The following is a 24,605-nucleotide window of genomic DNA, read 5'->3' as shown; positions in this document are numbered from 1 at the left end:
AAGATTAATCCGTTGGATCTTACTCTTACAAGAGTTTGATATTGAAATCCGAGATAAAAGAGGAGCAGAAAATCTCGCCGCTGATCATCTTTCTCGTCTTGAAAATCCCGAATTAGAAGTTCTAAATGAATCGGCCATACAAGACAACTTTCCTGATGAATATCTATTGAAGATAGATTATAAAGAAATCCCATGGTTTGCAGACTATGCAAACTACTTAGTTTGTGGATTCCTTGAAAAAGGATTATCGTACCAAAGACGAAAGAAATTCTTCAGTGATATAAAACACTATTTCTGGGAAGATCCACATCTGTTTAAAAGTTGTCCCGATGGAATAATACGCCGATGTGTATTTGGAGATGAAGCTAGTAAAATTTTAAACCATTGTTACACAGGACCAACAGGAGGGCATTATGGGCCTCAACTAACAGCAAGAAAAGTTTATGAAGCTGGATTCTATTGGCCTACAATTTACAAAGACGCACAACTTCTTTGCAAATCCTGTGATGCATGTCAAAGGGCCGGAAAAATAAGTCAACGTGATGAAATGCCACAAAATGTCATCCAAGTATGTGAAGTATTTGACATTTGGGGTATTGACTTTATGGGTCCATTTCCAAAATCTCATAATAATCTATATATACTCGTAGCCATTGATTATGTATCTAAATGGGCGGAAGCACAAGCTCTCCCAACTAACGATGCACGAGTTGTAGTCAACTTTTTAAAACGTCTTTTTGCAAGGTTTGGAACACCGAAAGCTTTAATAAGTGATCGGGGTACTCATTTCTGTAATAATCAACTTGAGAAAGTTCTTAAAAGATATGGAGTAACTCATAAAATCTCCACCGCATATCATCCACAAACAAGTGGACAAGTTGAAAATACCAACCGAGCTTTAAAACGTATTCTAGAGAAAACCGTAGGATCAAATCCGAAGGAATGGTCCATTAAATTGGAGGATGCACTCTGGGCTTTTAGAACAGCCTACAAAACTCCAATTGGAACCACACCTTTTAGACTTGTTTATGGAAAAGCATGTCATCTTCCAGTAGAAATTGAACACAAAGCATTTTGGGCTTTGAAGACATGTAATCTTGATTTACATGAAGCCGGACGTCTACGATTAAGTCAACTAAACGAATTAGAAGAATTAAGACATGAAGCATACGAAAATTCGTTAATCTATAAAGAAAGAACGAAGAAATGGCATGATAAAAGAATCAGAAGTTCAAAAGAATTTAAAGAAGGAGACAGAGTTCTTCTTTTCAATTCACGATTCAAGCTATTTCCTGGAAAATTGAAATCAAGATGGTCTGGACCATTCATAGTCAAAAGAGTTTTCCCATACGGAACGATAGAATTAATAAATTCAAATGGGATTGAATTTAAAGTTAATGGTCACAGAGTTAAACATTACATACATGGTCCGATGAAAGTCGACAACGAAGTTAATCACAATTTCGATACCACAGCTAACTAAGTGTGGGGAGAATCAAGTCTTTAAAGGATAATATGTATTTCTGTTAAAGTTAGATTGTCAGTTTTCGTGTAGTTCTCGAAAATGGAACACGTATGGTCTTTCCCTAGCAGACCCTAAAGAACTAGTCTTCTCCCCCCATTCTGAATTTTTATTTTTTTAGGTTTCTACGAAATGAAGACTGCCTGTGAACTAAACCATGGTCTAATGCTACACGCTTTGATCACTAAACGTAATAATGACATACTACCGAGCGAATTAGTATCAGTAATCAGAGAAAGAATGGACGGAGTTAGAAAAGAATCCAGATGCGAAGATAATAAGTTACAATTTGGTAAAGGAAAATCAAAATCCGCAGCGAAAAGAAGAGCACGACACCTAGAATGATGTCACAAATGCGGAAAATGGTCACATGGAGGTAAATGTTCAAATAATCAAACCTATTCAAATACCGAATTTGTTACTTTATGCAGAGACGGACCGTTCATATGTTTAGAAGAAAAGACACTGAATGCTCGGGGTTACGCCTATGCAGCCATGGAAAACCAATTAAACCGACTATCTTATGAATGGAATAGATCATATAACTAAGAAATCTATTTCACAGGTATGTCTGTACAGTTTTTATTTTTATTTTTATTTTTAACCTTTTGATAATAAACGCTAATTTGTTCGCTAAAAAGTATTAAATTGGTATTAAATAAAATTAGGTTTGGCGACCGAAATTATTGATATCATTCAAAAATTTATTACATCACTGCGAAATTTAACGTTTATTCTTAAGGTATAAATATCTTTAATCAATCAACCCAAAATATTTCAAAAATTCGTCATGAGTTAAATTAGGTCTTGGAACCGAAATTACTTTACCGAAAAGAGGGGCGCATATTTTTGATAATATTTGATTGATTAAAGTGGGATAAAAAGCCAAAAAGATTTTTTAATTTTATTTTTACCATGTTTTTAAAATTAATATAAATATTAAATTAATATTGTAAACTTTGTAAAAACAATATATTTAAAATTGTAAATATTTGAAAAATTAATATAAGTTTGGTGTGAATTTATAATATGAATTTTTAAATTAAGTTTGGTGTGAATTTTTAATTTTTAAAATATTAATTTTTAATTTTATGCATTTCAAATTTTAAGTTTGGTATGAATTTTTAATATTAATTTTGAATTTTATATTTAAGTTATGTGAATTTAAAAACAAAAATTTACTTTATCTCATTAAGTTAAGAATATGATTTTTAAAATTTGTCGTAAGTTGAAGACTAGGTCTTTGAACCGAAATTGCTTTACCCGAGGGAGGGACGAGAACTTTTATTATCATTATTTTTAATCTTATTGATTTAAAGTATGCCAAAAAAATTAAAAAATCCAAAAATCTAAGCTTTTAAAACAATTGCTTGAAATTGACAAATTTTAAAATTTTGTCGAGGGACGGACTAGGGCATCGTCCCGAAACGACCTCGTCTTAAAAAGAAACAAGATTTTTAAAATTTTATTAATTTTATGTTTTAAAAGTATAAGGTTTATTGTTAAAAAAAAAAAAAAAATATATTAAAAATCCAGAAAATACACCCCATGCGAGTCGCATGGGGATAGGCACAAAGTCATGCGACTCGCATGGCTACAAAAAACTGGTCAGGATCATTTATCCAGCGAATCTGCTTCTTTCTCACAATACACACACATATACACGAACTTGCACCCAAATACTCTCAAAAATCCGCCATTTTTCACCAAATTTCTTGCAAAACTTCACAACAATCATGCCTAGATTCAGTAGTCTCAACCCCTTCAGGAGAAAGGTAAAGATTTCACCCCTAATCTCTTTAAATTCGAATTTTTGTGTTCTTGAGCTAGAAATTTTATATTTTGATTTTGTTAATTTTAGGTGTAATTAGAGCTAAATTGTTGTTATATTATGCATGTATATCCTAGATAGAAGCTATTTAACATGAATTGAAGCTAAAAACTTCAAATTTTTAAGAATCTAGGGTTTGTGTTCTTGAGCAATTTGGGGCTTTTTGATATAAACAGGTTATGGCCGATTTTTGTCATGAATTGTTGCTAAATTAAGTAGTGTAACATGTTTAGGTAGTTAATTGATCCAAACTTTGAGCCTAAACATGTTTTTGAGAATTAAAGTGGACTTTTTAAGTCTAAAAATTCATGAACTTGGATAATTTGATATAAAGGCTATTTGAAACTTGTTTCATTGCTAGTAGTGATTATTTTGGCATATTATTTGAGATAAATGCTTATGAACTTAATGTACATTTTTCATATATGCTTATTTGACAAAGTGTAGACTTAACAAAAATATGAAAATGAGCACTAGTTTGATTTGAATGCCATGTAACAAGTGTTTAATTGCTATAATGATTATTGTTGACATGTTTAAGAGTTTAAATGTGATAAAACATTGTACACATTTCCGTATGTAAAAGTGTAGAATTGTTATTGTTAAGAAAATGTGTATAAAATGTGTTATGAATTGAACATGTCATCATAATTGTTTCAAATTATTATTTTGCTAACACTAATGCATATTTGGATGCACAAATTTTGTGTTTAATGTGTTTTGCAGAGAAATACAGATACGGACGGTGCATCATCGTCCAGACAACCAGAGCCCGAACCGGAAATGTTTTATGAACAAGAACAACATATGCAACAAGAAGAAGAACAACATGAGGATCAACATATTCCATATCACGATCAAGATCAATTATTCATGAATCAGTTTCGTCAATTCGCTCCACATCAAATGATTCTGAGCTTAGACATTAATGAAGATCAGTTACACCCAAATCTGAGATTTGATCGATGTTGGATAGAGTATCCAGATTATCAAAAGAACATGCACATTCTCTACTTTAAGGTTGTTGAAATGCCAAGGGCAATTGACTGGGTACCTTTGGAAACAGTTGACCTTGCCGAACCGATTCGGGAATTATTGGTGCAAAGGTATGGTAATTCTCAGTTTAACGATTGGATGCGCCTATTTTCCATTCGTAGAACCATATATAGAGAATGGTGTATAGAATTACTTAGTACTATTAAGTTAAACAGTGATGTTAGGAGGATAGATGATAGAAGCTTTATTAGATTTCTGTTAGGTGGACGCATGTACAGAATGTCCATGATAGATTTAGCCAGGGCCTTACAGATTTACACCCCTGCTGAACTTTTGAGGCCCGACTGTAATAGCCTGATTGCCCAAGGAGAAAGGATAGATAGGGAATTTGATATTAACGCCGTCTGGAGGCGTATGTCCCACTTTAATGAATTTCACGCCAGTGGAAATCATACATACTTAGATATAGATAGAGCTGAACTCCGGGTGATTCATAGATTCTTAGCAAACACAATTACACAAAGGGGTAAGAATAAGGAGAAATTGACCGTAAACGATTTGTTCTACCTCAAGTGTATTAGAGACCCGAGGAGTTTCGTTAACATTCCCTATTGTGTTGGTTATTATCTCGCTAATGTAGTTTCGGGGATGAAATCGGGGAGTATTATAGGTGGTGGTATTTTCATTACTCTCATTGGAGAGTATTTAGGTGTGGATAAGCACCAAGGGGGTCCAATGAACGAAATAGAGGACGAAGGTGAAACTATAAGTTCAAACCTTTATCACGGTGCAAGGGTATTATTGATGAGACGTGGTCGGGTATATCGATACGAGGGACCTCAGCGACATGTAGAAAGAGGTTCGGATGACGAAATGGAAGAGGCGAACAACATTATAGGAGTTGTTCGGGAGACTGCTCTTGATTTAGGCGTTCGTATGGAGGATGAATACATGACGAACTATGATAGGCATATGCAGTACGAGGCATGGCAACGTCGAAATGACTACGAGCATTCCCGGCAACGAGAGCATGGCCGATGGGATTATCATCAGCGCCAAATTATAAGCCAGTTGCAGCCTGGCGAGATGTATTATCCGACCCGACCCGCATACTATCCTGCACATCAGCCAGAAATGAGACCACCCTATGACATATATGATTATGACGCAGCATACCAGTTCACCTATCAACAGCCATGGAACCCTGATCCGAACATGAATTGGGATCCCTATCCTAATTATCCTCCTAACCCACCTCCTGATCAGTAGAGATAAGTTGGTAATTTATATTTTTATTATTTTAAACACTTAACATTTTAATTACATTTATGTAATGTTTGATATTTCTATTATTATTGTGTACTAATATCTTTCTTATAATTTGAAAGTGGGATGCCAAAGTTCCATTTCAAATTGCATGTATGATTATATTTGTATTGCATGTATTTTATGTTATGCACAAAACAGGATAAAACAACGCGTTTTCAAAGACTGGCATTAAGTTCAGCAAAAGCAAGTAATTTTGACGACAAGATGCAAAATATATGTGAAATAACAACAAGACGGAATGAACAAATGACGTGCACCATTTATCATTCAGCAAACAAACGCCAATATATTTGGAAACTTTGGTAAAATTTAATCATTTTCACACAAATCACCCTCAATAATTTAAATTGTTACTGATTTCTTGCAAATGAGGGCATTGCAAGATCTTAAGTGTGGGAAGGGGTTAAATTCTTTCGGATTTTAAAATTTTTTTACTTTATACACTTGGTTACCATTAAAAATACTAGTAAAGCAGTAGTTGTATTAGAATCTAGTGCTCTCTGATAAAAAAGAACAGCCCTAGTCTTATATAGTGACTACCCAATTCTAGTAAAATTTTTCAATTAAATGAATTCAAATCATGTTTATACATATTTATGAACGATAAAACTAGGTTTTAACACCGAAATTATTGTTACCTCGGAAAGGACATAAATTGAGAAACAAACTAAAATGTTAAAATTCATTTAAAATGGAATAGAGGACGATAAAAAGGAAAATAAAAGCCAAGTGTGGGAAAATTTACCAAGTTATTCTAAACATATGTCACATATATCTGTAACAAATAACTGAAAATACTTTTGCTTTGGACTAAACTAAACTGTTTTACCCGATAAAAGAAAAGAAGAGATGGATCTACACGATGAATCAATTCTATCATTAAAAGGAAGTAAAGTCTTCCGAAAAAGACACGCGCTTCTTGATTTAGGTCATGAAGTTGTCGTCCAGACCAGCTGTAGGTTGACGAAAAATCTAGAAAAGTCATCACTAAAATCAGCAGGAAATCCACGGACCTCAGCATTAAACAGGGTCGCCAAGTGGTCAGATTTATCCTAACCATGAGAAGGATTTATCTCGTACAATGGGGAGGCACCGTGCAAATTAGCTTGATAAGACTAATGAATCAGATCCCCAGAAAGGATAATCTCCTTAAAAGATTAAAAATTAGCTTTTAAGCCTGATATTACTCAATCCTTGAGATTGACCTTAAAGATTGAGAATTACAAACTCATGGAATTCGATGATATCTAAACTCGAGCTTGAACGAGAAAATATTTTGATCAAAAATACAAACCGATTTGTTTTCTGAAAAACCATTTTCAATGCGTTCATTACCATTGAACGTAAAATCCTAGGAATTCACCTGGAATTCATTAGGTCACCTGAACTAAATCGGATGTCAACCGTAAGAACGGTGGTTGCATAGCATGGTCGGAGACAGGACCTTGTGCCAGACCGAAAAATTAAAGGATGATCTTTACTATTGCTCCTACCAAGGATAGTTCTAGCATCCGACACGTTAAAAAGACCATAATCATCTGCATGTCACTGGACATTGCCTTAACAGTTTCTTGTTCATCGCTTTCCTTTACAACCGGACGGTAGTTTACCGAAAGGTAATATACGGAACAAGTAAACTGGATGTGTGCTTTCCGATACCAGGATAGCAGTGGATTACACGAACCTAAAAGTTTTAAGCCAAAATATTGATCCACAAATATATTTTGCAACACCAAAGAATGGATTAAATCAGAAAACTTGTCTAGGGTAAAATCTAGCTTGAATTTTCAAAAGATCAAATGTTTTCATAAAGATCCAATTTCCTTAAGGATCTACATTTTCATAGTCATGTGGGACTGTAAACCGCCTTTCAAATGTGCACTTTGCTTTGGAAACCGAAAGTAAATCGGCTATTTGATTGTAAGTGTCATTGACCTAAACCCAAGGCAACTGTGGATGACACACCCACCTTTAACTATGGTTCTATCATTACTATCATTGTTTATACCGCTCTATCAAAATCACTGATGTACAAAGTGTGAAGAATAAAGAAGTGATTCGTGTGATGTATTATATTATTTCAAGATTGTATTGCTTGAGGACAAGCAACGTTCAAGTGTGAGGATATTGATAAGGCTAAAAATGAACACATATTTTACAGCATTATTTCCCAAGAAAGACAAGATTTTAGTTGATATTATTCGATTTACAAGCACTATTCGTTTAAATATTAAAAAGTGAAGATAAAAGGCAGATTCGACAAATTGAAGACGGAAAGGTCCAAAAAGCTAAAAAGTACAAGATTCAATCAAAAAGGTTCAAATTATTGATGAGGAACGTCTCAAAATAACAAGAGTACAAGTTACAAGACGCAAAGTACGCGATTTAAAATAATACGCGAAGACGTCCGAAAATCCGGAACCGGGACCTGAGCCTAGAAGAAACGCCCGACGCAACGGACCAAAAATATCTAGTCTACTATGCACAAGAATATAATATAATATATATATAATTATATATAATTATATATTATATATTATTATTATATTACGTCGGCAAGAAGAAAACAAAGCAATTTGGCTGGATCCAGGGTGGCCATGCGACTCGCATGGCCAGAGGCACAAAATCCATGCGAGTCGCATGGAGTGAAAATGCTGGTCAGGTCCTATATAAAGCCAGTTTTCTGACGAGTTTTACACAAAAAAAAAAAAATATATCTCTCTCTCATATATACGATATAAATATATATATAATTTATATTTTAATTTTAATTTTAATTCTAATAATAAGGGTATGTTAGCGAATGTTTTAAGGGTGTAAGTCGAAATTCTGTCCGTGTAACGCTACGCTATTTTTAATCATTGTAAGTTATGTTTAACCTTTTTATATTAATGTCTCGTAGCTAAGTTATTATTATGCTTATTTAAAACGAAGTAATCATGATGTTGGGCTAATTACTAAAATTGGGTAATTGGGCTTTGTACCATAATTGGGGTTTGGACAAAAGAACGACACTTGTGGAAATTAGACTATGGGCTATTAATGGGCTTTATATTTGTTTAACTAAATGAAAGTTTGTTAATGTTAATATAAAGATTTACAATTGGGCGTCCTTATAAATTACCATATACACTCGATCGGACACGATGGGCGGGGTATTTATATGTACGAATAATCGTTCATTTAACCGGACACGGGAATGGATTAATAGCCACTAGAATAATTAAAACAGGGGTGAAATTACATTCAAGGGTAATTGGTGTAATTGTTAACAAAGTAGTAAAACCTTGGTTTACACGCAGTCGATAACCTGGTGTATTCATTAAACAAAGTATTAAAACCTTGTTACAATTCGAATCCCCAATTAGTTGGAATATTTAACTTCGGGTATAAGAATAATTTGATGAGGACACTCGCACTTTATATTTATGACTGATGGACTGTTATGGACAAAAACCATACGGACATATTAAATAATCCAGGACAAAGGACAATTAACCCATGGGCATAAAACTAAAATCAACACGTCAAACATCATGATTACGGAAGTTTAAATAAGCATAATTCTTTTATTTCATATTTAATTTCCTTTATTTTATATTTAATTGCACTTCTAATTATCGCACTTTTATTTATTGTTATTTAATCGCACTTTTAATTATCGTACTCTTTAATTATCGCAAGTTTATTTTATCGCACTTTTATTATTCGCAATTTCATTATCGTTATTTACTTTACGCTTTAATTTAAGTCTTGTATTTATTTTATATTTTGCATTAGGTTTTAACTGCGACTAAAGTTTTAAAATCGACAAACCGGTCATTAAACGGTAAAAACTCCCCTTTATAATAATAATATTACTTATATATATGTTTGTATTTTTATAAAAGTAAACTAATATAGCGTTGAGCTTTGTTTAAAGATTTCCCTGTGGAACGAACCGGACTTACTAAAAACTACACTACTGTACGATTAGGTACACTGCCTATAAGTGTTGTAGCAAGGTTTAAGTATATCCATTCTATAAATAAATAAATATCTTGTGTAAAATTGTATCGTATTTAATAGTTTTTTCTGCTAAAATTAATAACTATTTTATATACACCTCGCATAACATCAGCGGGGACATGGCCCGCCGCGCCATTTGCTGCACAAAGAAATTTTTTTTTATTCTGCGTTATTGGTTGGTTAACGGGTTGGGTTGTTACAAGTGGTATCAGAGCATGGTCTAAGGGATTTAGGTGACTTGAGATAGGTGCCTAGACTTAGACTTTTGTGTGTGCTTAATTTGTTGCGGGACTTGTAGGATTACGGGTCGAAATGGGTTTAGTTAGTGCCTTGTTTATAGGTTGACTAACGTTTATATTAGGAATGCGGATATTATTAATATATGATTGTGTTGTGATGATAATTCTCACGTGTGTTTATATCGCGTAGAATTTCGTTTGTGTTTGTTTATAGCATCGAGCGAGACGGTCGTTGTACTAACAAGTCGATACGGCGTGTGTGCGTAATAAGGACTTGCAAACCTTATTACGGGTGCAAATCGTGTCTAACAAGTGATGTACGACGAGTGTTTAGCAAGATGGGACGGTGTTGCGTGTGTGGTTTTATACGTTCGTGATCTAATCGCTTTGCATTCCTTAGAATGGCGACGGGAAGTGGGATCGAGACGAACAACGCTGACATTAACGCTAGAGTTGCGGCCGCCGTTGCGGAGCAAATGAGTGCGTTTCGAGAAGAAATGGATAGGAAGTATTCCGAACTTCAAAGTAGTGGTGAAATAGAGCGTTGTCTTAAGAGCTTCATGAGGACTAAACCCCCGATGTATGACGGGAAACCGGATCCTTTGGTAAGCACCACTTGGATCTCGGATGTCGAAGGGTGTTTTCGAACGATTGAATGCCCTCCCGAGAAGAGGACAAGACTCGCTACTAGTTTGTTGCGAGGTAGGGCGAAGGATTGGTTGGATGGTAAGATTGATCTTGTCGGTGGCGAAACGTTTATGACTTTGTCGTGGGACGAATTTAAGAAGGAATTCTTCGAGGAGTCCCGAATTTCAGCCGATTTGTCAAAAATGCGTAATGAGTTGCGAAATTTGCAACAAGGTTCTATGGACTTGAATACTCTCAAGACGACCTTTATGACGAAGGCTCGTTTTTGCCCGGAGTATTTGGGGAATGCTCATTTGTTGATGCAAGATTTCTATCGAACCTTGAATAATGACTTGAGGAGTAAGATTAGCAGAGTTCAGGCGAAATCATTTGCGGAGTTATTCGCCACGGCTAGAGGTTTCGAGTCGTATTCGCGATCGAAGGTTGGTGAACCTTCAAGTGAGAGAAGGGTTGTTTCTTTTGGTGCTCCAAGTAAGAGGACTAAGGGTCCGAGTGTGAGCATGGGTGGTACACGGATGGGTATATCGGATTCTAATGCATCTAGGTGTTACAATTGTGGCGTGAGGGGTCACAAGTCTTGGGAATTTCTGGTGCCAAGGGGTGATGGCACAGTATGTTTCAATTGCCAAGAAGAAGGACATCGTAAGTCAGAATGTCCCGAGTTAGAGGGGACGGGGGCGGCAAGAAGACGTTAAGGTATGTTTCGTTTTAATAAATATGTCCTTTGATTATTTATTATGTGCCGTTTGAGTTGGAGTATGTTAAATGCATCGTGTTGTGCATGTTATCGTCATGGGTGACGTTCCTAATGGAAGTACCCTATGGTGACGTTTTGATTGTTGGGCGAAGGGCGTAAGACTTGGCGTAACCAAGCATTCCTTAGTATTTGGGAAATGTTTCTACCAAGCCATGGAAATGAGTTTTGGTGTTCGGATGTTAGAGCGTGTTCGCTCTCGTGTTGAAGTTGATGAACCATGAGGTTCGACGGGTGGAATGAAACCCGAGAAATTGAGTGTTTTGGATCTCAATGTATGTTGGTAAAGGAGTCTACGTGATGTGACATTAGGTGCCTCTTTTATACCTACTAGTGTGGTGTTCGACTCCGATTGTGTTGCGGTTACATTGTACTTAAGGTACCGAGGTGAAACCCTTAGGTACATGAGTGATCGAGTGGAATTTGACAAACTAAAGCAATTGGATGATTGCGAGGGTATGGTTTGTGTAATTGTGGTACACTTTTCATTCGAAGTGTTTAAGGATTGATTGAAATCCTTCGTGTGCCCAAGATTGGAGCAAGATGTGGTAATGGGTCGTGCGAGCCCAATTGTTGGTAAAGTCTACCTTTGGTAGCATTGTACGAGTTATGGATATGGAACGTAGTTTCAAGTACGGGAGTTACACTCGTGCACGAGGAGATCCTTAGGGTGAGAATTCGGATAATGCTTATGGTAGATCCGAAACTTGTGTTGGGACCTAGTTTTGGTCGATTTGTGGTAGAGTACAATTTTGGTTAAATTGTACTTATGATTTTGGATTTGGAAATTATCACCGAGGTGGTAATGTGGTAAATCTCGTTGAGAGATAATGGACGTGTTTGGCGAGCAAGGTGAAATCCCTCGGTTAAGGGATGTGTGTGTCGGATTCTCTTTTAGAGAATTTTTGTTTTGTGCCTATGTTCGATATAGGTGGTTCTTGCTCGATTGTGTGAATGGTTAGTGGTATCCGTTAGGATTCACTATGGCGTAGCAGAGCGTGATGTTACGCTACTCGTTGTACGAGGCCAAAAGGGCGTTGATTGGTGAAGCATGACCTTCGGGGTCCGCTGACTTCATCATGGGAGTAGTGATATATCGGTGAAGCATGACCGTTGACGGGGTCCGCTGACTTCATCCGGTGTTGAGTGATCTATCGGTTGTTTTATACACCGATGGTGGGGTCGTGAGGACCATGTTGTGTGATTAGTGATGTGATAGCCGTGTTTCGCTCACATGTTGTTACGGGTGTGACAATAGTCGATTTTGTACACCTTAGGATTAGCGTTGCCATAGTCATTTTGGGCGCTTTTGGTTTTAGCCGTTGCTTATGATGTTAGGATAGTGGCGTATTGGTTATATTGCGCACTAAAAAGGATGTTCAGAGGTAAGTGTAATCCGTAAGGATTCATGTGGTTCGATCTTCAACGTTCAGATTGTTGACTTTAGGTTGAGACTTGGTCTCTTTTAGCGTTGTCCTTGGTAAAGGTACGCTAAGGAATTGATATCTCGGTACGAGATTGGTTGAGTTTTTCCCGATATGGGAATTGAGCAGGTTTTAGTGCTCGGATTGTGGTTTTGATAAATCGCTGGTGACGAGTTTAGTTGTTAGAGGCGTTTTGTTGGGAAGAATTGTCTAGGAAAGTTCGGATTGGGACTTATGATTGAGGACCGTTGAGTAGTTCCAGAATGGTTAAGTGGTGAAGATCACGAGGACGTGATCGATTTTAAGTGGGGGAGAGTTGTAAGACCTGGATTCTGATTCTGCCCAGTCGCGCGCCGTGCGGGGTCATGGCGAGCCGCGCCATATGTCGCTGGCAGACCCCTTTTGTTATTTTAGAGTTTTAAAAGGGCATTTTGGTCTTTTCGCGTTTGAGCCAGATTTGTGGACTTAACCTCATCCACACATTTCATTTATTCATTTCTTTTTCCTTTTCTTTTCATATTTCTCTCAAGAACTCAAACACCCATTTGATTCAAAGGGATTTTTGGAAAGGAAGAAGTGGGTATTGATCTTTGGCGTAGTAGACAAGTTTGTTCTCCTCGTTCTTAGCTACACGGTGATACTAGTGGTAAGCTCTAACTCCGAATTTCGTTGTTGTGTTCATCATTCAAATTTGGGGCTTTTGATTGTATGATTCATAGATGGAACCCATTTAGTTGTTAGTTGAAGATTAACACCAAGATTCGGGTTTATAAGTGTTAAAGGCGGGTTTTGGATTGGTTAATGATTTAACCATGTTTAAGACTTGAGAATGGTGTATAATCACTAGTATTAGTGATTATTGATGATTTGGAGACCTTTAGGGTTCTTGTGGTTGACTAATTTTGACTAGAGTCAAAATTAGGGTTTATTGATGATTATGACCCGAATGTCGATTCGATGAGGTTTATAAACTTAAAATGGATTAAGTTGAAGTATAAAACCGAGTTAACTATGTTTTGGTGTCAAAACTTGTAATTGGTGAGATTTTGACTTTATGGGTCAAAATTAGGGTCTATGGACGATTTTGAGAACGATAAGTGTTTAATACTTGTGTTCGGGTTTAATTGGCATATTAGGACCATTATCACTTGTGTTAGTGATTATTGGTTAGTTTGGGCACGGTTTGTGCTTGGAAGTGCAATTGGGTCGAAATTGCACTAAGAGTCGAATTGGGTTGGTTTGTAAATCCATCCTAATTGTGTTGTGGTATTTATAATAATGGAATAGGTACATTCCTTCGGCGAGTTGCGGATTATTCGGAAGCGTTCATCAAGGCGACAAGGTGAGTGTTAATATCCTACATGCATATGTATGTGTATGATGGGTGCGGGTCGAAGTGTTAAGACGCCACCCGGGGTGAAGTGTCGATGTGTTAAGACACCACCCGGAGTGAAGTATCGATGTGCTAAGATGCCACTCCAAGAGAATAACGGGTGAAGTGCCGATGTGTTAAGGCACCACTCGAGGTGAAGTATCGACGTGTTAAGATGCCACCTCAAGTAAAATGAAGAGTGAAGTGTCGAAGTGTTAAGACACCACTCGGGGTGAAGTGTCGACGTGTTAAGACGCTACCCGGGATGAAGTATCGAAGTGTTAAGATGCCACCCGTGGAGTTAGTGTACGAAGTGTTAAGTGCACTAATGGTTGTTATGAACATCGATGACTTGTTTCGCGAAGTCATTCCCTTGCGAAGATTTGGTTAACCATGGTTATTGTGTTGTAAGCGTAAGCAAATTATGTTATTCGATATATATATATATATATATATATATATATATATATATATATATATATATATATATATATATATATATATATATATATATATATATATATAGTGGACCAATCCATGGATAAGCACTAAATGGGGTACAAACTGGATAAGTAAAATTTTAAATTTTTTTTTTTTAAAAAAAACGATCCTTTAATATGCAAATAGAAGAAAACGAAAAAATTTTAAAAAGTTTTTTAACAAAATCGTTCGAAAATCGATGATGAATGGTAAACATCGATGATGAATGGTAAAAATTGATGATGAATGGTAAAATTAACCATTTATCTGGTTAATTTATCATTCTTTTTGTTCGCGATGAATGATAAAATTAATCAATGCTAAAAAAAAGCAGATTAATGGTTAATTTAACCATTCATCTGTTTATGATGAATGATAAAAAAAACAGATGAATGGTTAATTTAACCATTCATCTGGTTTTTTTTAGCATTGATTAATTTTATCATTCATCGTAAACAAGATGAATGATAAATTAACCCGATGAATGGTTAATTTTACCATTCATCATCGATTTTTGAAAGATTTTGAACTTTTTTTTTATGAAAAAAATTGATTAGAGGTGCATTTTAATGCAGATTTATGAATGTAAAAAAAAATTCAAAAAAAAAAATTTTATTTTGCTTATCCCGTTTGTACTCCTTTTAAGCTTATCCATGGATCGTGCCCCTATATATATATATATATATATATATATACATATAATGTTGTATTGTCGTGATGTAGCTAACCCTCCGGGTGTAGCTTATTGGCATTGTTCACATCGTTGTTGGTGAACTTATATTTTGTTGATGTATCTTTAGCTCGTTGCTTAGTGATCTTACGGTATGCTTAGACTAGCTTGCTTTTATGCTTGGATGCTCCGGTATGCGGTATTTGGTTTTGTGTGGCGTGTCCATTTTATGCATATATATGTATGTAGTATATTCTCACTCACTAAGCGTTAGCTTACCCTCTCGTTGTTTATCTTTTTATAGATTTGCATGGATGCGGTGGCTCGGGTAAGCGTAGGACTAGTGTACTCGCGTAGTTGCTTTAGAAGGCTTGTTCTTGGATTGATTAGGATTGGGTAGCGTATCCCCAATCGCCATGCTCGGCTTTTTTCTGTGTTAAAAGTCGTGTGGTCGAAAACTTGAAATTGGTTCTTAAAGGGTAATTTTGTGCATATGTGGGCCCGGTGTCGTAAAACCCTTTTTATTGACGGAACGTGTTAGTTTTTAGTTTTAACTATTATAATATGTTGTGAAAACCGTTTAGTCTAAATGTGTCGGGAAGTGATCAAACATTTTCGCATTTGGGACTTTTTGGGACAGCAGCCTGTCCAGGCCCTTTTGCGCGCCGCGCGGGGTCATGGCGCGCCGCGCCATTTGCTGCACAAAGAAATTTTTTTTTTTTATTCCGCGTTATTGGTTGGTTAACGGGTTGGGTTGTTACACGCAACTACCTATAACCGAACATCTACGAACTAAAAATACTAAACTTGTGCTAAACAAATCATGGAAGATAGGCAAATCTAAACAAAACACAAAAGCAAACAAATAAGTAGAAACACTCGTTGGTCCTCCAAATCGTCGACAAATTACTATTAATTACTACTAATGCGAATGTCCTCACATGAAGGGATCACTCCTTGATCTCCAAATCTTTAAAAAACCATTTTTTTGGCAACATCCAAGGGACTAACAACATTAGCTTCCAAAGAATCTGTAACTTCAGCACCACTTAACTTCGAACCTGTGTGTTGAATCGAAGAGGCTGCTTCCTGAACAACATGAACCCTTTGAGCATCAAAAGCAACATGAATCTTATGTTTACCTTTTTTAAAGTGACCTTGACCCTAAATATGCCTCTCAACAGCAGGTCCAAAATGAGCAGAAGAAGCTATAACTTTTTTTTTATTAACGAAAATATCGACATCGAATGCTCTCATTTGTCACGCACACACGCGTTAGGAGGAAACTCTTCACACGCCATCGCCACATTAGGTACCCGGTGTTCTTTGGATTAAACTAAGAGGCTTAAGGCATGCACCGTATTACCCCAACAGAATCCTTGAGGAAACCCCCTCCCAGGATTCGAACCCTCACCTATTATTTCAAGGACGTAAGCCCGAGATCAACATAGGAGTTGTACCACTCAGGCAATGCCTCGGTGGTAAAAGAAGCTATATAACTGAACCAACAACAGCCCCATGACCTGTTGGAAGTTAAACTTGATTTTGGGCTATGTGTTTTGGATATGGGCTTGCAAGTATACAAATATATGGATCAAGATTGTAGTCCAATATCTAGAAACTTCTTGTAATATGTAGTAGTGAAAGTGTGTAGAATAATCTTGTAAAATATTTAGGTCTAGAAATACTAGGAAATATCTAGATAGTAGTAGATGATGGAGTGATCTAGACTACTCCATTGAGTAGTATAAATAGAGGGCTTCACCCCTCATTTGTAATCAAGCAATAAAGCAATTCAATAAGCAATAAAAGAAGAGTTTTCAAGATCAATCAAACTTCTAAATTATCAATCCTCTCTTCCACAAATAATATACACATAACCTCCTATTTCTAACAAATTGGTATCAAGAGCTTGGTTCGACAAGATGATGGCCAACAATGTCATCACGTTTCCTCGCCTCACAAAGGATAATTATGATCGATGGAGCATCCAAATGAAGACCTTCCTAGGTGGACAAGATTTATGGGAGATTGTGGAGGAAGGCTATGAGGAACCTGCAGAAAAAGGTCCTCTCGGCAAGGAGAAAAAATTAATGAAGACGAACGATCAAAAGGCTCTTTCCATCATCCAACAAAGTGTAGATGATGGAGCTTTTGAGAAAATTGCAAGTGCAACCACCGCCAAAAAAGCATGGGAGATCTTGGAGAATTCTTATAAGGGAGTTGATAAGGTGAAAAAGGTTCGACTACAAACACTACGAGGTGAGTTCGAATCCTTAAATAAGAAAGACTCAGAATCAATTTCTGATTATTTTACAAGAGTCTTGGCGGTTGTCAATCAATTAAAGAGGAATGGCGAAACTTTAAGTGATGTGAGGGTCATTGAGAAAATTCTTAGATCATTAGATTCAAAATTCGACTATATAGTCGTAGCCATTGAAGAATCTAAAGATCTAGAATCAATGACTATCGATGAACTCATGGGTTCACTACAAGCCCATGAAGAGAGGTTCAATAAGAAAAATAAGGAGCCTTTGGAGCAAGCTTTACAAGCAAAACTCTCTTTCAAGGAAGAGAACAGTGAAAAGACTCATCAAACGAGTCAACGAGGTCGTGGTCAAGTACGTGGCCGAGGACGAGGGCAAGGATATATCAAACGTGGAGGTTATAGTTCTTACAAAAATGAAGAAAGAAGTCAAGATTTTCACCCGATAAGAGGTCGTGGGAGAGGCTACACAAGTAGAAAGCCAAGGTATGACAATTCTCAAACCAAATGCTATAATTGTCATAAATTTGGCCACTATGCTTCGGAATGCGAGAAGTCAAACAATTACGTGCAAGAAAGAGCAAATTTTGCACAAGAGGATACTGAAGCCGTGGAAAACACTTTGTTACTAGCATGCAAAGGTGAAGATAACGGAGAATCAAATTTGTGGTATCTCGACACGGGTGCAAGCAACCATATGTGCGGTGACAAAAACATGTTTGTGGAGTTAGACGAGGTAATTAGTGGAAATATCACCTTCGGAGATTCCTCTAAAGTCCCGGTTAAAGGCAAAGGTAAGATTCTCATCCGCTTGAAAAATGGAAGGCATCAATTTATCTCTAACGTGTATTATGTGCCCAATATGAAGACGAATATACTGAGTATTGGACAACTCTTGGAGAAAGGCTATGATATTCACATGATAAATCGTACCCTTTCTTTAAGAGACCAAAAAGGAGGTTTGATTGCTAAGGTGCCAATGTCAACGAATAGGATGTTCATGCTAAATATTCAACATGACATTCCAAGATGTTTAAAAGCATGTTTCAAAGATAATTCTTGGCTTTGGCACATGAGATACGGGCACTTAAATTTTGGAGGCTTAAAATTATTATCAAGTAAAGTAATGGTGAAGGGTTTGCCTCCAATTAATCATCCGGATCAAATATGTGAGGGATGCCTTCTAGGAAAGCACTTTCGAAACAGTTTTCCAATAGAAGCTTCTAGTAGAGCGAAGAAACCTCTAGAACTTATTCACACGGATGTGTGTGGACCCATCAGCCCACCGTCTTTTGGTAAAAATAGATATTTTCTTCTATTCATTGATGATTTTAGTCGAAAGACATGGGTCTATTTTCTAAAAGAAAAGTCGGAAGCTTTTGGAATGTTCAAGAAGTTTAAAGCGTTTGTGGAGAATCAAAGTGGTCTCACCATAAAGGCGATGAGATCCGATCGTGGAGGAGAGTTTACATCCAAGGAATTCAAGGAATTTTGCGACAACAATGGCTTACGACGTCCTCTAACTCTTCCATATTCACCTCAACAAAATGGTGTTGCGGAAAGAAAAAATAGGACCATTCTTGATATGGCCCGGAGTATGTTAAAGAGCAAAAGGATGCCTAAGGAGTTTTGGGCTGAGGCAGTGGACTGTGCGATCTATCTAGCAAATCGCTCGCCCACTAGAAGCGTCAAGAACAAAACGCCCATTGAAGCTTGGAGTGGAAGGAAGCCCGGCATCTTACACCTTCGAGTGTTCGGAAGTGTGGCATATGTTCATGTGCCAGATCAGAAGAGGACGAAGCTCGATGATAAAAGCGAGAAACTCATATTCGTGGGCTATGACTCAAGTTCGAAGGGTTACAAGTTATACAATCCCAAGACCGGTAAAGTAATCTCAAGTCGAGATGTGGTGTTCGATGAAGAAGCAACATGGGATTGGAATGTTCCCGAAGAGGAGAACTACGACTTTCTCCCTTATCCATTCGAGAGTACTGCAAGGAACGAAGAATATCTAGAAGTTCAAGAACCTTCTAGTACACCATCTCCGCACTCTCCACGTACTCCAACCACTACACCTAATGAAGTGACACCAACATCAGGAGGAGAATCAAGTAGGCTACAACATCACACAAGGAGCATTGAGGAGTTGTACGAGGTAACTCAACCTATGGAGGATCTAACATTGTTCAGCCTTCTTGCCGATTGTGAGCCAATAAGCTATGAAGACGCAACAAAAAGCCAAAAGTGGAAATGTGCTATGGACGAAGAGATTCAAGCAATCGAGAAGAATAATACGTGGGATCTTGCCACACTACCAAAGGGACATAAGGCTATTGGTGTAAAATGGGTGTACAAGGCCAAGAAGAATTCCAAAGGTGAAGTTGAAAGATATAAGGCAAGGTTGGTGGCGAAGGGATATAGTCAACGAGCCGGCATAGACTATGACGAGGTATTTGCTCCCGTCGCTCGTCTAGAAACTATAAGACTGATAATCTCACTTGCGGCTCAACATAATTGGAAGATATATCAAATGGATGTCAAATCCGCGTTCCTTAATGGCCATTTAGAAGAAGAAGTCTATATAGAACAACCTTTGGGATACATCGTGAAAGGCCAAGAGAATAAGGTGCTGAAATTGAAAAAGGCATTATACGGGTTGAAGCAAGCGCCTCGGGCATGGAATAGCAGAATAGACAAGTATTTCCAGCAGAATGACTTTACGAAATGCCCCCATGAGCATGCTCTCTATACCAAAGTAAGCAAGGATGGAGATGTTATGATTGTGTGCCTATACGTGGATGACTTGATATTCACCGGTAGTAATCCCAAAATGTTTGAGGAGTTCAAGAAAGCAATGGTTCGGGAGTTTGAGATGACCGACATTGGACTTATGGCTTACTATCTTGGGATCGAGGTAAAACAAAAGAAAGATGGAATATTCATATCCCAAGAAGGTTATACGAATGAGGTGCTCAAGAAGTTTAAGATGAATGACTGCAAGTCAATGAGCACACCGGTGGATTGCAATCTCAAATTGTCAAAAGATGATGAAGGATACTTGGTGGACCCAACACAATACAAGAGTTTGGTTGGAAGTCTGAGGTACCTAACCTTCACGAGGCCAGATATTCTCTACGGAGTTGGACTAGTAAGTCGATACATGGAAGCACCTACAATAAATCACTTGAAGGCGGCCAAGAGGATACTCCGCTACATCAAAGGTACGATTGACTATGGCCTGTTTTATTCACCTTCTGATCACTTCAAGCTAGTTGGATACAGTGATAGTGATTGGGCTGGAGACATAGATGATCGTAAGAGTACGAGTGGTTTCGTGTTCTATATGGGAGATACGGCGTTCACATGGAGCTCGAAGAAGCAACCCATTGTGACTCTGTCAACGTGTGAAGCCGAGTTTGTAGCAGCAACATCGTGCACCTGTCATGCAATATGGCTCAGGAAGTTACTAAATGAGCTTAAGTTTTTTCAAAAGGAAGCTACGGAGATATATGTGGATAACAAGTCTGCGATTGCTCTAGCAAAGAATCCAGTCTTCCATGATCGAAGCAAGCACATCGATACGAAATACCATTACATCAGGGAGTGTGTTACAAATAAAGAGGTGCAGATAAAGTACGCGAAGTCACTTGACAAAGTTGCTGATATTTTCACAAAGCCTCTAAAACATGAGACGTTTCAGAGATTACGGAATATGCTCGGAGTGACGAAATCAAGTTTAAGGGGGGCTGTTGGAAGTTAAACTTGATTTTGGGCTATGTGTTTTGGATATGGGCTTGCAAGTATACAAATATATGGATCAAGATTGTAGTCCAATATCTAGAAACTTCTTGTAATATGTAGTAGTGAAAGTGTGTAGAATAATCTTGTAAAATATCTAGGTCTAGAAATACTAGGAAATATCTAGATAGTAGTAGATGATGGAGTGATCTAGACTACTCCATTGAGTAGTATAAATAGAGGGCTTCACCCCTCATTTGTAATCAAGCAATAAAGCAATTCAATAAGCAATAAAAGTAGAGTTTTCAAGATCAATCAAACTTCTAAATTATCAATCCTCTCTTCCACAAATAATATACACATAACCTCCTATTTCTAACATGACCCTCATTCTGCCTCTCAATAGCGGGTCCAGGAGGCTGTACCAAAACCAAAGTAGCAGGAGCACTAGAAGGCTGTACGAAAACAACAGCAGAAGCTGTTATCGAAGCTTCAACAAGCTGCACATCAGGGGCCGAGTTCCAATCAAAGCACTCATTGTCTGCAGTCCTGATTGGGTCAGAAACCAGTGCCAAAACCACACCATCCACAACCCCCAAACTCCCGAATTGAAGATCAACCTCAACCGAATCAATGTGCTTAATGTCGTTCATATCATCCGACGAATTCTTGGGTTGATCAAGATTAACACCATCGACGTGATCCCCACCGTTACTGCTGACAACCAAATTCTCGTTAACAATATCACAACGTTGACAATAAAAAGGTGACCCGCAAGAACAATTTGATTAGAATATGCTAAAAGGTCGGCTGGAAATTCGTTTAGATCAAGGTCCGAAGAAATACTTAAATCGTTAAACATGACGCACCGAAAAAAATGTCGTCTTCGAGATCAACCTCCACCGAATCATGAATATGCTTCGGATTTTTAGTTTTGACAAAGGCATATAGAGCTCATACATTGCCCAAATTGCAAGATACCTTCGCAGATTTTATAACGTCCCCAAAATAAACTCGCAATCTTGGTGGTGCTATCAGCAGACTCATACGCAACCGGAATTTCCTTTAATTCTAACCATCTAGCTTGTGGAAAGCCCATACAAGAAAAACGGCTAGAAATTCAGCTTCTTTTAATGCGATGACTGATGACATCATATGGATTAACGAATCATTATGGTTTGTAAAACATAGAATTGGATGACACAATCCTATTTGGGTATGAGACAAGTGAATAATAAACACATGATGATGTCACTTTTCTTTTTTATTCTTGTTCTTTTTTTTTTTTTTTTTAATCACATCAATATGTTTTTTTACTTATATTTTTTTTTCCTTTTTGTTTAAAAATTTTTAATCACATCAATATGTTTTTTTTACTTATATTTTTTTTCCTTTTTGTTTAAAAATTTTTAAAAAACGTTTAGTTAATAATGCAAAAAATGAGGTGATCAGTTTTAAAGTGGTTTTTTATACGGGCTATATGTTTTTTCTCTATCAAATTTAGCATACATTTAGTTAATAATATAAACAAAAATTAATTTGAATTCTAAAATCATTTTTAGATACTGGTAATGTGAAACAATTTATTATTTTTTTGTTCTATTGAATAAATAATTAATATTTAATTTATGACAATTAATTTGATACATAAAAAAAAGTTATCGCGTCAGATCACACCAGCTTCCTATCTCCTTATGCCTAAGACAAATGACCTTAAAATTTATACGAGTACTATGTTCTTAAAATTGACTTAAGTAGCATATCACATGATTATAGCAAGCACCATGGATATGATTATTTATTATTAAAATATTAATCTACATCCGAAATGAGTAGGGCATCAATTGCATGAGTTGATTAGAGCAATATAAACTAATCTTAATTAAACATCATGTGAGAATCTACAAAAGAAACATAGCATGATAACGAAACTACATGACTACAATAATGCTGCCCATATCTAAATTAAACCATCATATGTTATTCAGATTTTGGTGATAAAATGTCCCACACTTGGCCAGCATTATTAAGCAACATCCCAGGTCGAGGAAAGTGTATTAAAAGATGAAATATGCATGATGATGATGATGATGACCATAATATAATATAATGATGCTAATAATCATAATTAATCATGATTAAATATAATGAAAGAAGAAAGCATGGAAATATATACTCATTTTGTCTCTCCAGACAAACTTTCCTTCTATATTGCTAGGGTTTGCATGAGATTTAATTATGATATTTTTTTTTATAATTCTGACCACATAACTTCAAAAAACTAATGCTGCCAAGTAGTTTTTCTTTTAACATATTCTCTATCGCTTATTGCCATCTTAACTATTTGGGAAGTTAATACGGAGTAGTTAATATATAAACCTTACATAATCAGTGGCGATTTTGGAATCGAAATTCAATGGGTTCCGATTTTTTTTCAATACTAATTATATTTAAATGGTATATTAATGGTTGTTTACCTTAAAAAACCTACAAATTCGAAATATATATGTGATCCGACTAGTTAAATTTAGTGGTATCCTATACAGTTTAAAGTAACAACTGTAAATTCGAAAAATATATGGGGTCCTGTAGTTAAATTTAGTGGTGTACTATACAATTTAAAGGGTATTTTCTACACAAAATTTTCAAACTAGTGGTGTTCCGTGACCCTACGGGCCAAAGAGTAGACTCGCCATTGTACATAATGGTGTAGTACTCGAGATTGTGATTACTCAATTTTTGGAGAGGCCGATGCGAGTAATCTAAATCGGTCAAAAAATGGTGAACTCTCGGTCAATGGGTGCGCATTATACTCGGTGATTAATCATTTGTATAATTGGTCAAGATTGTTTATATAAATATATATATATATATATATATATATATATATATATATATATATATATATATATATATATATATATATATATATATATATATATATATATATATATATATATTCAAACTTAGTCAACATCTGATTATTCCTATATATGGACGATTGTTTCCTTCAAAAGTCTCGACCGATTGCTACTGATTCACGGTTTTGCAACCTTTGTTGTAGTAAATCATCATGTTTTGCAACCTTGGTTGTAGTAAATGACCACACTTTTATTGTTACCCATCAGATAAAGATATTTTTAAAAGCTAACTTTGAAAAGATTGAGTTCGCATGTTTTCTTGAATACCAGAGCATCATTTCAATGATGGTTAACTTCCCCATAACTAACTAAAAACCAAGAACATACTTTGTGTTACTTTGGCGAAACATCACATCACATAATTGTTTCATTGCTAAAAATAATCTGGACCTTAATTAGTTTCCATT

Source organism: Rutidosis leptorrhynchoides, chromosome 3 (assembly GCF_046630445.1).
Source record: "Rutidosis leptorrhynchoides isolate AG116_Rl617_1_P2 chromosome 3, CSIRO_AGI_Rlap_v1, whole genome shotgun sequence".
NCBI lineage: Eukaryota > Viridiplantae > Streptophyta > Magnoliopsida > Asterales > Asteraceae > Rutidosis > Rutidosis leptorrhynchoides.
Note: the sequence above shows the minus strand (reverse complement) of the source record.